Below are 15,769 nucleotides of genomic sequence, written 5' to 3'. Positions count from 1 at the left end.
TCAAAGTAGCAATAAACAACTTGTATAACTTACAGCACTTGCCCCGGGGATAGGTTCAACCACGGAAGCATAGTTCAGGAATCGGAACTTCCGATTTCCAATTGAATGAGTCCCCTCCAAAGTTGGCATAACCACCCCTTCCACAAAGATCTCATATGTTAACAATGGACAACTCGCATGTGTTACAGCCTTTGCCCCGGGGACTGCAGGGGTATTTCTCAACCCTTGCTACTACTACTACTACTACTAATAACTCTTTGCAGTTCCAAGCCGCCCGAGGCCAACTCAGCCACGCACGCTCCTCCTCCAACCTAATCTATTCAAGGCCTCCCTCTTTACACCCTCCAAGGAAGATCCCATTTCCTTTAAACCTTTATTTATAACATCCTCCCACCCCAGACGAGGATGACCTGCTTTCCGTGTAGCCCCAGAAGGTTGGCCAAAAAGGACAATCTGTTGTCCTTCATCCGCAGAACGTGGCCTAGCCACCTCAACCTTTCTTTCATTATAGCCCTGGAAAGCGGGATTGAACCACATTTTTCGTAGAACCTACTGTTTGAAATACGGTCAGTCAGCGGGTACCCAGAACAATCGGTAGGCAATTACTCTGGAAAACATCAAGTAAATATTCGTCCGCTTTTCGGAGCGCCCATGCTTGAGAGCCATATTTGACCACTGTCATCACTGTAGCTTCCAATATTCTAATGTTGGTTTGCAGACTTATCTTCCTATTCTTCCCAATTTTTTTTTAACTGTAAAAAAAAACACCCTGGGCCCCTGGCTATTTTATTTTTAACATCTTCACTGCTTCCACCGTCTTTGCTAATAATGCTACCAAGGTAAGTGAAGCTGCCCACCTTATCAATCTTTTCGTTACACAACGTCGCCTTTTAATCTTCACTTATCCCTGGCCTTAGTGACTTAGTCTTCTTAACATCGATTTTAAAACCTAATCTAGCACCCTGAACTTGCATAACCTCTAAAAATTCCTTCACTTTGCTCACACTTTCATCTAATATGCTTAAATCATCAGCATAATCTAAGTCCAGGAGAGTTTTTCCTCCCCATTTGATTCTGTGGTCTCCAATCGGCTTTCCTGTGCTCCTGACGACGAAGTCTATGATCCATATAAGGAGGGATAGAACACAGCTCTGCTCAATTCCTGATTTAATACAAAACCAGTTGCTAACCTCATTTCCTACCTTAGCCGCAGCAGTATTATTCTCGTATATAGCACAAATCACTTTAGTGTATTTGTCTGGGATACCATCCAAGGATAAGACCTTTGCTAAAGCTCTTCTATCAACAGAATCGAACACTTGCTCATAATCTATAAAACTGAGGACCAAGGGTGTTTGACAACGAAGGGACTTCTCAATTATTAACCTAAGAGTGAAAACGTGGTCGACACATCCTCTACCTTTTCTAAAACCGCACTGTTCCTCTCTTAAAGCTTTGTCTACAGCATCTCTCAGTCTAAAAAGTATCATATTACTAAGTAATTTGCTGCCTACAGAGACCAGAGTAATGCCTCGATAATTACAACATTCACTCTTGTCACCTTTCTTATACAGTGGTTTAATTAAGGTTTTCCTAAAATCATTAGGTACTTCCCCTTTTTCAAAAATCATATTCATAATCTTCAGTAGCTTATTTCTAACCTCAGAGCCACCATATTTAAGAAACTCATTTATCACATTATCAGCACCTGGAGCCTTATTTTTTAGTACTGTCGCTAATTCTTGCTCACAAAACAAATCTTCCATCACATCCAAGGTATCACAAACCTTTTCGTTTTCATCTATATCTTTTCCTGCAACTGTATCTCAGTTTAGCACATTCTCAAAATGTTCCAGTCATCTCTCTTTAATTCTTCCCTTATCACTAATGGTGGCCCCATTCCTATCTATAACTGGGACTAGTCCGGATTGACTGCTCCCTCTCAATTTATTAACATGCCAGTATAATATTTTACTATTATGCTGTCTAGCTGCATTTTCCAGATCCTCTGCAATTTTATCCATGGCCTCCACTTCACATCTCCTTAGATCATGTTTTAATACTTCTCTCCACTTTCTTTAAATTCTTTTTATTTTCATACGATCTATCACTCAGATAATTCTTGTACAAACCCCTTCTATTCTCTATTAAACATAAAGCTTTTTCACTAATGTTCCTAGCTGCAGTCTTAACGGTCTTCCCTAAGACACCATCAGCAACTTCTCAAATTGTTTTTCTAAAACTATTCCGTCCATCTTACACACTGTCAAATGTTAAACTCTCAAGTTTAGTATTCAACTGTTCCTGGAAAGTTTCTCAAATTTTCATCCTGGAGTCTAGCAACATCATAACTTTCCGAGAGGTAGTTACCCTTCCGAAATTTCATCTTTAAATTAACCTTAGACACTACTAGATGGTGATCTTTACTTTTAACATCAATAATAGCACTCCTATATACCCTAGTATCTTATATTGATCCTGCTAGTCTTCGGTTTACAATAACATAATTAATAAGTTTTGCTGTCTTACCATCACGTGAATACCATCTCAACTAATGAACCATTTTATGATCAAATACCGTATTGGTTATAACTAGGTTGTTATACCCACAAAATTGCAAAAGTATGTAGCATTTACAAATTTACCTAGGCTAGGAAACCATCTATCCCTATTTCTACCAACCTGGGCGTTAAAATTTCCTAATAAAAATACCATATTTAGCCCTTGGGCTATAGTCATTTTGGCTTTTGGATTATATTGTTCCAAATGGCTATTTCAAAATTTTTATCGGAGGCAAATGGGGGAAAACGGCTGGAGGAAATGGGTTGCTTACTCTCCGATTACTTTTGACTCTTAAAATGGCACTAGAACTTTCTATTCAATTGAATGAGCCCCCTGCTCTAAGCATATGCAAACACCCTTTCCATAAAAACTTTATGTATTAACATTGGACACCTAGCATAACCTATAGCCCTTGTCCCAAGGGGTGTAGGTTATCAAACTTGGAACCATAGTTATTTGAAATTTGGACTATTTTGAGCAATATAGAGCTGCTTCTGATCACTATTAATTAATGAAAACGAATCTCTGAGCACCCGCTTCCCTTTTATATATATATATATATATATATATATATATATATATATATATATATATATATATATATATATATATATATATATATATATATATATATATATATATATATAAATGTTCTCCTCCAGAATATTATTATTTTTATGTTCTCCCTTTAAATATACTTGGCCGACAGTTTATGATTTTGCTTCCCTTCTTTAAGCTTGTATCCCCCGCTCAAAGCCTATACTAAAAAGTAAATTTGGACCCCATTGGTTCACAACGGTGATCAATCTCAAGCCCCCCTGTCCTGTTCCTTTCCTCTTATTATGTACTATCAACGCCGTATCCTTGGAGGGGTAGGGGTTTACACCCCCCTTCAATTTTTAGTCCGACTCGTGAAAATGTAATAAACATACAAATAAACAAATTATTGATGTGTTTTTAAAGCTTATATTGTACCCCTCCCCCCTCCCCGAGTAGAAATCTAAATACGAGTGCAGCGTATTGACTAAATAGATGTGTGTTTTGCATTTTTATCGCTAATAAATTCTTCTATCTACTATTTACTGTTTGGAACAGTTTCAGTTTAAAACCACTCAGTTTGAAATTTTCATTCTTTTCTTTCATTGGGAACTTTTCAAAACGAGCTCTTAGGATCAAAACGAGGAAATTAAGTGCTTTCTTGGGAATAATGTTTGTAGATTGAAAGGAAAGAAACTTCGATGTTTCACATTAGTAATAGAATAGAAATGCTAGGTTTTTGGAAAGCACTTTGCTGTTATTTGGTTAATAATTATAGAAAAATAGAGTTATGTAAATATATATTTGGGTGTCGTGGGGAGGGGGGTGGTGGTGGTGCAAACTTAAAGTAGCAAGGAAATAAAAATATTTTCTATAAATATTTGGAAAGAATAAATATAACGAATGGGATAGTTGGTCTTTTAAAAGAGATATTGGTAAATCAAGAACTAATAATTTGAAGAATTGAATAATTTTAGTATTAAACAAATTGATGTTTAGCTTAGATATTTAGCTATTACATGATTACCTGATATCTTTCTCAGTTTCATTTCGATTAGCATTAATCGATGCTATACCAGTATTTTGCTATACCAATCTTTTTTCGCTCATTTTCTGCTGATTTTTTGCATGTATTCTTTATTTCTCTACTCTGCACCCGCGAGTGTGAAAAACTGAACTAAAAGTTGAAGATCTTTTCCTAATGTTTTATGACGTATATTATTGCGTAAGTTTCCAATTAACCAATTTAAAGAGTTTGATTATATTTTTAGCATCCTTAGTAATTTAGATAAACTAAGCTATGGTGAACTTAATTGGGATATATAAATCAACTAAGATAAAAATTAATTATGATGATAAATCAAGATAAATAAATTAAGATATGGTAAACCCCATATTAGATTTTTCTTCAGACTTTTACAAAACGAAAGAGACCCGCTCCTAGAGCCCTGATTTGGAACGTGGGGCACAATGTCCATCGGTGAGGTAAGACAGTATTTTTGTGGGTTACGTGTAGGATGTGTACCCTTAGGCTGACTACTTTAGAACCTTCATTAAAAAAAGTAAACATTTTTCATGTAAATTTCATTACTTTCAAATTTATTTGAAGAACTCAAAAAACGTGATAGGGTTGCAATGCCGCTATAGATTGTATAAAAGAGGCGTGGGTGTAACTGAACCCGTATAACTGAGCTTTTGTAAAACTAAGCCCCAGTTACTGAATCCTTGTTCAACTGAGCTCCGTTTAATTTGGCCCACCTGTAACGCAACCCTATTCAACTGAACCCTCGTGCAACAAGACCCCTGTGCAAATCAGCCCACATGTAACTCAATTCTATTTGACTGAACCCTCGCGTAACTGAATCCACGTTTAAGTGGACCCACCTGCAACTCAACCCTATTTAACTGAACTCTTGTGCAACAACACCCCTGTGCAAATCAGCCCACATGTAACTCAATCCTATTTGACTGAACCCTCGTGCAACAAGATCCCTGTGCAAATCAGCCCACATGTAACTCAATCCTATTTGACTGAACCCTTGCACAACTGAACCCACGTTAGGTGGACCCACCTGGAACTCAACCCTATTTAACTGAACCATCGTGCAACAAGACCCCTGTGCAAATCAGCCCAGATGTAACTCAATTCTACTTGACTGAACCCTTGGACAACTGAACCCACGTTTAAGTGGACCTCGTGTACATCAGACTATGAGCAATTGAACACCATTTAACTGAACCCTGGTTTGACTGAGTACAACTCAACCCCATTCAATTAAACCCCACGAATTTCTGTCGCTGGCAGCAAATGAAAACACTTCACTTTTGGGATGCTGCTTGCAGTCATCTTTTCGTGCATGGCATAGTTAAAAATTACCCCGTTCACTAAACACAGTTTCTATTTAAATGACCAGATTTTGATTTCTTCCCCGTACTTGGTCAAATATAATAATCACCTTTTTATGGCACTTGGTATTTACCAAGTGACATATAGTGTTCGCAATTTCTGTCGGTCCTAGTTTTGCTAGTTTGAGCACTTCCAGATAAGCTAGGACGATGGAATTTGGCAGGCGTATCAGGGACCAGACCAGATTAACTTAGAAATAGTCGTTTTCCCGATTCGACTGTCTGGGGGGAGTGGTTTTGGGAGAGTTGGGGGGGGGTAATTCGGTAAATTCGGAAAAAAATGAGGTATTTTTAACTTACAAACGAGTGATTGGATCTGAATGAAACTTGATATTTAGAAGGATCTCGTAACTCAGACCTCTGTTTTAATACCAACCGGATCCAGTTTCATTGGGGGGAGCTGGGGGGGAGAACCGAAAATCTTGGAAATTGCTTGGAGCGGAGAGATCGGGATGAAACTTAAAGAATAAGCACAAGTTGTAAATACGTGATTGATATAACCGGACCCGATCCGCTCTCTTTGGGGGAGTTGAGGGGGGGGGGCATAATTAGATAATTCGGAAAAATTAGAAAAAATAAGGTATTTTTAACTTACGAACGGGTGATTGGATCTTAATGTAATTTGATATTTAGAAAGACCTCGTGTCTCAGAGTGTTTGAATCCTGGCCGGATACCGTGACATTGGGGGGAGTTGGAGAAGGAAACCAGAAATCTTGGCAAACGCACTGATTGGAGAGATCGTCATGATGCTTGGTGGGAAGAATAAGCACAAATGCTAAATACGTGATTGACATAACCAGACCGGATTTGCTCTCTTTGTGGGAGTTGGGGGGGGGGGGCTGATTCGGGAAAAAAATGAGGTATTTATAACTTACAAGCGGGTGATCAGGTCTTAATGAAACTTGATATTTAGAAGGACCTTGTGTCTCAAAGCTGACATTTTAAGTCCTGTCCGGATCTGGTGACATTGGGAGAGTTGGAGGTGAAACTGGAAATCTTGGAAAACGCTTAAAGTGTAGAGATTGGGTTGAAACTTGGTGGGAAGAATAAGCACATATCATAGATACGTTATTGACACAACCGGACCGGATTAGCTTTCTTTGGGGGAGTTGGGGGGGGGGGAGGGGTTTAATTCGGAAAAATAGAAAAAGCGGTATTTTTAACTTACAGAGGGGTGATCGTATCTTAATGAAAGTTATTTAGAAGGACCTCGTGTCTCAGAGCTCTTATTTTAATTCCCAACCGGATCCGGTGAGACTATAGGAGGGGTCAGAAGGGGGAACTGGAAATCTTGGAAAATGCTTAGAGTGAAGAGATCTGGATCGGATCGGATAAAAAGGGATTGGATCCGCTCTCTTCTGGGGAGTTGGAAGGGGAGGGAGTTAATTAGGAAAATTAGAAAAAATGAGGTATTTTTGATTTACGAACGAGTGATCGGATCTTAATAAAATTTGATATTTAGAAGGACAGGGGAAACGGAAATCTTGGAAGTCGAAAATCTTGGAAAACTCTTAGAGGGGAGAGATCGGGATGAAACTTGGTGGGAAGAATAAGCACATGTACTAGATAGGTAATTGATATAACCGGACCAGATCTACTCTCTTTGGGGGAGTTGAAGGGGGGGATTTCCAGTGCTTTGGCTAGTTCGGTGCTTATGAAAATTGGTAGGAGTGTCAGGGACCTGCACAAATTGACTTGATAACAGTCGTTTCTCCGAATCGACCAACTGGGGGGAGATCTGGAGGGAGGTGAAATCATCAAAATAAGGTATGCTTATCTTACGAATGCGTGATCGGATCACGGTGAAACTTGAATATATAGAAAGATTTCGTGCCTCAGATGATCCATTTTCAATTCTGGACATAGGGGGTGGAGGTGGGAAACAGAAATCTTGGAAGTCGAAAATCTTGGAAAACACTTAGAGTGGGGAGATCGGGATGAAACTTGATGGGAAGAATAAGCACAAGTTCTTGATAGGCGATTGACATAACCGGACCCGATTTTCTCTCTTTTGGGGGAGTCGAAGGAATTTCTAGCACTACGGCGAGTTCACGAATAAGTCCAAGTTATAGATACGTGATTGACATAAGCGGACCGGGTCCGATCTCTTTGGGGGAATTGGAGTGATTTCTAGTGCTTTGGCGAATTCAGTGCTTCTTGACGTGCTAGGACGATGAAATCGATAACTCTAGTACCGAGTCTAATTTTAGGTTCCGACCTCGTCACAAGTGCTTTATGAGCTCTTAGCTCTTGTTTAATGTGTGTATGGGGAGGAGGGAGTGTTGTTGAATTTGGGCCTCAGCTCTAAGATTGGAAATAGCTTCTATTGTAGCTGGAGTTAAACTTCAATAAGATGTAGTCTCTAGTCTAGAAAAACACAAAAGTCAGAAAGAACTTCAATAAAAATTGAGAAATATTGGGAAGAAACCAAAACTTTGCAGGCTCTAACATGTCTGCTAAAGAAAAGCCCCAAATCTTCCCTCGTGTGAGCTGCTGCGTATGTGTCTTCCTACTTTGGAATGAGACTCGTCTGGAGGGCTCTTCTGTCACATGCATACGTCTTATGGAGCGTGGTCTTTGGTCTTACTTGGCGACGGGTGCCTTTCGCTTGCCAGTAGAGGAGCATTTTTGGAGGTCCGTGATCTGGCATGTGGAGGATGTGTCCAAGGTATCGCCATCTACGTTGTAGTACAACAAATACGATATCTCGCTGGCCTGTGCGGGTACGGATCTCGTCGTTGCTGACTCGGTCTCTCAAACTGATTCTAAGGATTGGGTGAAGACAGTTATTCTCGAAGGCGGTAAGGCGTTTCTCCTGTCCCGCAGTTAGCTTAAGGCATTCGATAGCGTAACTCAGGACAGGCAGTACATTACTCCGGAACAACCTGAGTTTTAACTTCAGCGAGTACATGGTGGATTGATCATGTGGATTGATCGGTGGATTGATAAATGCGAATATTAGATTTCAAATCAAGGAGGCACACTCGTGCCTCTATAAAGAGGCGAACCACGACAATGTTAAGCGATCTTCGGTTCCAGTGGTTGCAGAGGGATGGGGAGGGATGCATTTCGTAGCCCGAGCTCCAACTAAGAAACCTGCCAAATTTCATCCCCCTCCGACTTTTCCTTCATGGGAAAAATCTGGCCGAAAGTTTTGACCCACCAACCCCAGCCCCCCTTTAACGTGTCCGATAGGGCTGAAATTCACAAGTTAAGGTCCCCTAGGGCCCAGGAGCTTATCCGCGAAATTTCAGCTCGATCCGATAACTCCTTCCCTGTTTTCCAGAAACCACGCATAGCCACTTAATTTTCATATTCTTTTTTATCTGCCACGCCTACAGGTCACAGCCGACATCGGATCTGGGTGTACGAAGACTCATTCGATGCGGAATTCTCCGAGTAAGTGCCCTTGAAAGTTTCGTAGGAAGATCTTAACCCCCCGAAAGTTTCGACCCCCCAACCCCACCCCTTTAACGTTTCCGATCGGGCTGAAATTCACAAGTTAAGGTCCCCTACGGCCCAGGAGCTTATCCGCGAAATTTCAGCTTGATCCGATAACTCCTTCCCTGATTTCCAGAAACCACGCATTAGCCACTTAATTAACCCATTTCTCCATAAGAGCCCATGTTAATTTGAAATTTTTAAAAGTTATTTAAAAGTTATATTTACACACATGCAGGTGGTTAGCTCAGTCGGTAGAGCGTGGGACTTTTAATCCTCGAGTCAAGGGTTCAAGTCCCTTATTGGGCGGTTTTTTTTTCACAAAAGAAAAACGTACAGAAATAATATGAAAAAAACTTCCGTTTTCTTAAAGAGTTAAAGAGGCTGCGTCCCAAAGTCGAACCTTAAAACGTACAGGAATCAGGAGAGGCAGTTGGGGGGCTGCCGCCCCCCAAACCCCTCGCTTTTAAAGACTCTTTTGTACAGGTTTTTTGTTGTTGGGGGACTTCATTTTTACTAATTACTAGTTTCGGCGAAATGGTTCTCCTGTCCTCTTGTGTTTAACATTTTTCGAAGTTATTCCATTATTCATTGATTTCAATTTTTTGTTAATTAAAAGAGGGCCTTTCCGAAGCCAAGAGCGGGGGAGTTAGGGGGGTGGCAGCCCCCCAACTGCCTCTCCTAATTCCTGTACGTTTTAAGGTTCGACTTTGGGACGCAGCCTCTTTAACTCTTTAAGAAAACGAAGGTTTTTTCATATTATAATATTAAAGAATCGATATCAGTAATGATATTGGTACTGATAACGATATTCTAGTGCCCTATCAGTGCTGGAGAAATAAAAGAATAAAAAAGGAGACTCGTCAGTGTTTCCGGCTCTTTTTGAAGGTTCCCGGAATTTAGTTTTTTCAGAAGTAAACTTTTACTGTTAATTTAAGTAATAGTTCTTATTTTTGAATCAGCTCTATCGGCAAGTTTTTCTTATGAGATAGTGTTTTTTTTAATGTGTCTTTAAGATTTTGGTTTGAATGAGCTTTCTCTGCACTAGGGTACAGTTATTGTTGTAACCTTGTCTTCGCCCGTGTCTTGGCCCTGGGCATGAAAAGTTATGACTAAGGTTGAATCAGGGTTGAGATCCTCAAGGGTTAAGTTTTAGTGGGCTCAGTTGCACGAAGTCTCAATTAAATCTGGGTTCAGATACAGTGTATCTGGGTTCAGATACACGAGGGTTTAGTAGCAAAGGCTTCAGTTATACGAGAGTTTCAGTTGCAGTTTAACCTATAAAAAGTGTTTTGTTCAGATAATATTTTTCATTAATAAAAAAAGCCTAGAGGACGACCCAAAAAATAGATATCAAGTTAATGGCATTTTAAGCTTCCTTCAGATGAATACACGTAAAATTTTGAATAAAAAAAAAAAATTAAATATCATAAGGGGGGCATTAGGATTTTATAAGTGACTTAGTGGTGCTTGGCCCGAAATTGCTTTAGAACAACTCCCTAGAGAGTTGTTAGTAAATGGAAACTAAGTCCCCAAGACTATTCTTTTACCTACATTTATACGTGTAATCCCTTCTAAGAGGCTGTAAGCTATCCTTATAACAGGTGCATCTAGTAACAACGTGCCAGATGGGATCCAAAACTAATAAGTCATCACTTGTGAACCTGACGTGATGTGTAAATATTTCTTTGCTAGGCCTTTTCTAATAATTTTTCATAGTTAATGTGATAGAATTCAGAAGCCATTTATTCGAGAGAAGTGGTTTAAAATATTAAAGCCTCTCCTTGACCTACCATAACATATTTCTTGCTACCATCTTGTAAGCCGTCCTTATAGTCCTTGTAAGCTATCTTCTAATAGAACATTTTATTTGGAATACAAAACCCATAAGTCATTCCGTATGAATCAAATGTTACGTGACATGGCTGAATATATATTGCTCCCAAGACCTCTTTTATTATAGTAGTATCCTTCTCGGCAAATTTAATTCGGCAGTATTTATGAGTGTTTACTTGTCTCTCATCTTGCAATGGGGCTATTATTTCGTATTCATGAGGGGGTCATGTCCCTCTTCGTTCGAAATCGAAAGAGCAGTAGCCATTAGTATCAGATCATTTACGGTGTTCATTATTTCCAATAGATAATATCGTCGAATTGAAAGATAATATTTTTTCTCCCTGTGCTTATGGGGCTTTTCTATTTAGCATCTCGTTGTTTTTCTGGCAAAGATGTTTTTTTCGTTCAATTAATAATAAGCGTTTATTCAGATAGAGTAATATTACTTTCAGAGATGGCTCTGTTGTTCTTGTTTGCCACCCAAGAATAATGTTGTGTATCATGCCCGTTTTTATGAGCGTGCCATTTTGCAAATTCTGGTTTTGGCCCTTCGCGTTCTTAGAATTGGGTGTTTTCTATCGGTCTTGGTATGCATGTAATTAAATAAAAAGAAAAGGTTTTCCATGAAAAGTAAAGACTAAATTGTAAAATTAAAAGCACAAGCGCAACAAGCAATAAGCATTAACACAAAGGCTCATTAACTCATTAACTAAATAAATTGCTTTAATTGGAAATCTTGTTCAGCCAATTATTTTTTCCATGTGTTTGAAAGGAATGAACTTGTGAAGAGTGAACATTCGCCTATTAAAGAGTAAAAATGCAAATAAAGACTCAACAGAATGAAACTATATATGACATAAATTACTCTATTAATTCAGAAAAATATCCCAATAAGCTCATCCTAGAAAATTCGTTTAGGGATAATATTTTTAAAAGTCGAAGGTCTAAGATCGGTTTTGCACGGGATTTTCAAAGGTGAAATTAGATTTGACCAAGCACTCATAATGTTTAACTGTGTTTCGGATTCAATTGTTTTTTCTAACATATGAAATGATTGGACTTAAAAAGGAAGAAAACAACGATAAAATAAGGGTGCTTTTAATTTAGTATGTCGAAATCAATTAAAAACAAATTTTCTGCTAAGAAAATTTGCCACTAACCAATAGACTTGCTGTTCTTTCAACCCTTCGAAAGACTAGAGCAGCACCCCCGCTCTCTAAAAACTAAAATAAGTTTAGTGTCACTGATTGGTTTACTGTGCATCTAAACAGAATCGACTTAAAAGGATGAAAAAAGTGGACATTTTTTTTCATCAATATATGACAATTCATTTACTTGGATGATACTTTTGTAAAAAAAAAAAGATTTCAAAATACCTCTTTTTGGTATTTTTTGGGAAAAATGGAAAAGAAAGCGTAAGATCGTCCCCACCCCGAGGTTTTTATGAACTGGCACCACTGGAATTGGCACTGTCTTCGATTCAATCGGCACAAATCGATGAAAAAAAGTTTTTGTAGACGAAAATCGCACTCATTTTGAGAGATAAGTGACTCAACTATGAAGTGTCTGGACAGTTTTGTTTTTCAAAAAAAAAGAAAAGAAAAAATTAAATCAATCCTTTTTTGTTGATTAAAAGAAGAGAAAATGCTATAGAATTTACTTCAGAAAGCTATAATGCTTACTATAATGCTTGAAAGTTATTATTATAAAGCTATAACTCTTTACCCTTCCCGAGGGCCCAATGGTGTGAGACGAAGGGATTGGCTTGGTCCAAAGGGAGGCGCGGAGGTTCTCAGGTGAGCCAAAGTCTTGTACTGCGACTGCACTAATGTAGCATCGATTTTGCAATCAATAGAAATTAAATAAAAAAAGAACAGGTTTTTTAAAATGAAAGTAAGGAGTAACATTAAAACCTAAAACGAACAGAAATTACTCCGTATATAAAAGGGGCTTTTCCTCCTCAACGCCTCGCTCTTTACGCTAAAGTTTGACTCTTTCTTTTAACTCTATTTTTAAAACAGTAAGAAACTTTTTGCGTAAAGAGCGGGGCGTTGAGGGGGAATAGCCCCTTTCATATACGGAGTAATTTCTGTTCGTTTTAGGTTTTAAAGTTGCTCCTTACTTTCATTTAAAAAAACTTATTTTTTTATTTAATTTCTGGACGTTTTCGAATTAATGCATGCATTGATCTTGGCTTCCGCACATAAATAATTAAAACAAAATTTGCATATTAACTATTTGTAATTAATCGAAAGATTTTGAGAAAAAGTGAGCGAGGGAGGAAGCCTAGTTGCCCTCCAATTTTTTGATTACTTAAAAAAGCAACTAGAACTTTTAATTTCTTACAAACGTTTTCATCGGTAAAAAAAATATACGTATTAACTTACGCAATACCTTACGTTAATAACTTACGTAACGAACTTCGATATTCGTATGTTTTTATAGCGTATATGAGGGGATTCAACTCTCGTCGATACCTCGCTCTTTACACTAAAGGTCGTAGAATAAATAGTTGAAATTACTAAAATTACTTTAACATAAAGAGTGAGGTATAACGAGGAGGTAAACCCCTCATATGCGTAATAATTTTTGCTCGTTTTAAGTTTTATTGCAGCTCCTTACTTTCAGTAGAAAGAACTTTTCATATTTATTTTCATTGTTTGTTTTTTCAAATAATGCTAAAAAATCCTGCGCCCCCTTATTGAAATTCTCTTCCCCCATGAGAAGTTTCTCCATGGAAATATCCTTCCACATAACCCCTCCATCAACTCTCCCCCCTAAACAAAAAAAAAACCTGAAAACGTCTGTACACTTCCCAGCAACCATTACTATATGTAAACACAGGTCGAAGTTTGGAACTTGCAGCCCCTCCCACGGGGACTGCGGGGGAGTAAGTCGTCCTTAAAGACATAGTTATTGGGTTTTTCGACTATAGTGAATAAAATGGCTATCTCAGAATTTTGATCTGGCGACTTTGTGGAAAATGAACGTGGGAGGGGGCCTAGGGGCCCTCCAGTCTTTTGGTCACTCAAAAAGGGCACTAGAACTTTTAATTTCCGTTAGAATGAGCCCTCTTGCGACATTCTAGGACCACTGAGTTGATACGATCACCCCTGGGAAAAAAACAACAAAAAAACAAACCAACACGTATCCGTGATCAACAAGTATCCGTGATCTGTCTTCTCGCAAAATTGCGAAATTCCACATTTTTGTAGATAGGAGCTTGAAACTTCTACAAATAGGTTCTCTGATACGCTGAATCTGATGGTGTGATTTTCGTTAAAATTGTATGAATTTTAGGGGGTGTTTCCCCCTATTTTCGAAAATAAGGCAAATTTTCCCAGGCTCGTAACTTTTGATGGGTATAACTGATCTTGATGAAACTTAAATATCTAAAATCAGCATTAAAATGCGATTCTTTGATGTAACTATTGGTATCAAAATTCCATTTTTAGAGTTTCAGTTACTATTGAGCCGGGTCGCTCCTTACTACAGTCCGTTACCACGAACTGTTTGATATGCCAACATGCTCTGGAAATCTTGATGTATATTTTCTACCTGTGAATTCGTAGTGAAAAATAGTCATATTGGGGACTAGAGTGGCTAGTTCTGTTTTATTAACCCGTTTCTGTTTTCTTTTTTTTCTTTTCAAGACTGAGAAATAAGGGTAGTAAAACAGAAACAATGTCAAAGCTTAGATTGGACTCCAGCGTTTCTTTTTATGGATGAAACACCATCCCATCACTATTATGGTTGGCTAAAGGTATATTCACGTAAAATACTGTAGTTTGAGAAAGATCAAATACAAAAATTAAACAGTTCATGGTAACGAACCGTAAGTAAGGAGCGACCTGGCATAATAGATACCGAAACTCTAACAAGTAGAATTTTGATATCAATAGATATATGAAAAGAATTGGCTTATTATGCTGATTTCAAATATCTAAGTTTCATTAAGTTAAGTCTTACGCATCAATAACTACGAGCCTGATAAAATTTGCCTGATTTTCGAAAAAAGGGCGAAACATCCCCTGAAAGTCAAAAAGTCTTAATGAAAATATCACCATCAGATTCAGCGTATCAGAAAACCGTATTATAGAGGTTTTAAGCTCCTATTTGCAAGATTGTGGAATATTGTATTTCTTGCCAGAAGAAAGATAACGAATGCGTGTTCATTTATTTGTTTTTTTTGTATGTTCTTCCCAGGGGCTATTGTATAGACCTAGCGGTCTTAGAATATCGGGAGAGGGCTCATTAAAATGGAAATTAAGAGTTCCAGTGCCCTTTTTAAGTGACCTAAAAGATTTGAGGGCAACAAGACCCCCTCCCTCGCTTCCTTTTCCTAAAGTCGTCCGATTAAAGTTTTGAGATTTCCGTTTTGTTCAGTATAGTTGAAAAGCCGAATAACTGTATTCTTAAAGATAACATGACCCCCCATAGCCCTTGGGGAAACGTCTTTATGTTATAAAATTTACACATTGTTGCCGTATAGTATTTGTTATTTAGAAGCAGGCATACTTTTATAGACCAGAAAACGAGACCGAACCACTTTTTCACACATCTTGTTGTTTAGCATACGTTCCGTCAAATGGGTATCTAAAACCAGCCTTTGATCAGTCATCTGGAAAATATTTAACAAACCTTCTTGTTCCTTTTGAAGCATCCACGTTTCAGAACCAAACTTGACCATAGTTTCCGAAATCCCACTGTCGTCGCTAATGACAGTTGTGACAATATCCTAATCTGGATTTTAGACTTATGTTCCTATTTTTTTCCAAACTTTTTTCAACTAAGATAAAACACCACGGAACTTTGCTATTCTACTTTGTACATCTTCTCTGCATCCACCATTTTTGCTAATAATATTGCTCTCCACTCCATCTATCTCCACTCCATCTATCTCCACCCCATCTGTTCTTCACTAAAGTTCTCCACTCCATCTGTCAAAATCTGTCACCGATCGGTTCATAAAGCATTTATGTTATT

The 15,769-nt window shown here is 38.3% G+C and overlaps 1 protein-coding gene across 2 annotated transcripts in view; it reads left to right on the top strand.

Moving 5' to 3' along the window:
• The window catches only part of LOC136037851 (CAP-Gly domain-containing linker protein 4-like), a 149,133-nt gene that overhangs the window by 55,941 nt on the left and 77,423 nt on the right, over positions 1 to 15,769 (top strand). The gene's annotated exons all lie outside the window — the stretch shown is intronic.

The sequence above is a fragment of the Artemia franciscana genome, chromosome 17 (assembly GCF_032884065.1).
Source record: "Artemia franciscana chromosome 17, ASM3288406v1, whole genome shotgun sequence".
In the NCBI taxonomy this organism is placed as follows: Eukaryota; Metazoa; Arthropoda; class Branchiopoda; order Anostraca; family Artemiidae; genus Artemia; species Artemia franciscana.
Note: the sequence above shows the minus strand (reverse complement) of the source record. Positions and strands in the feature narration are given on the sequence as shown.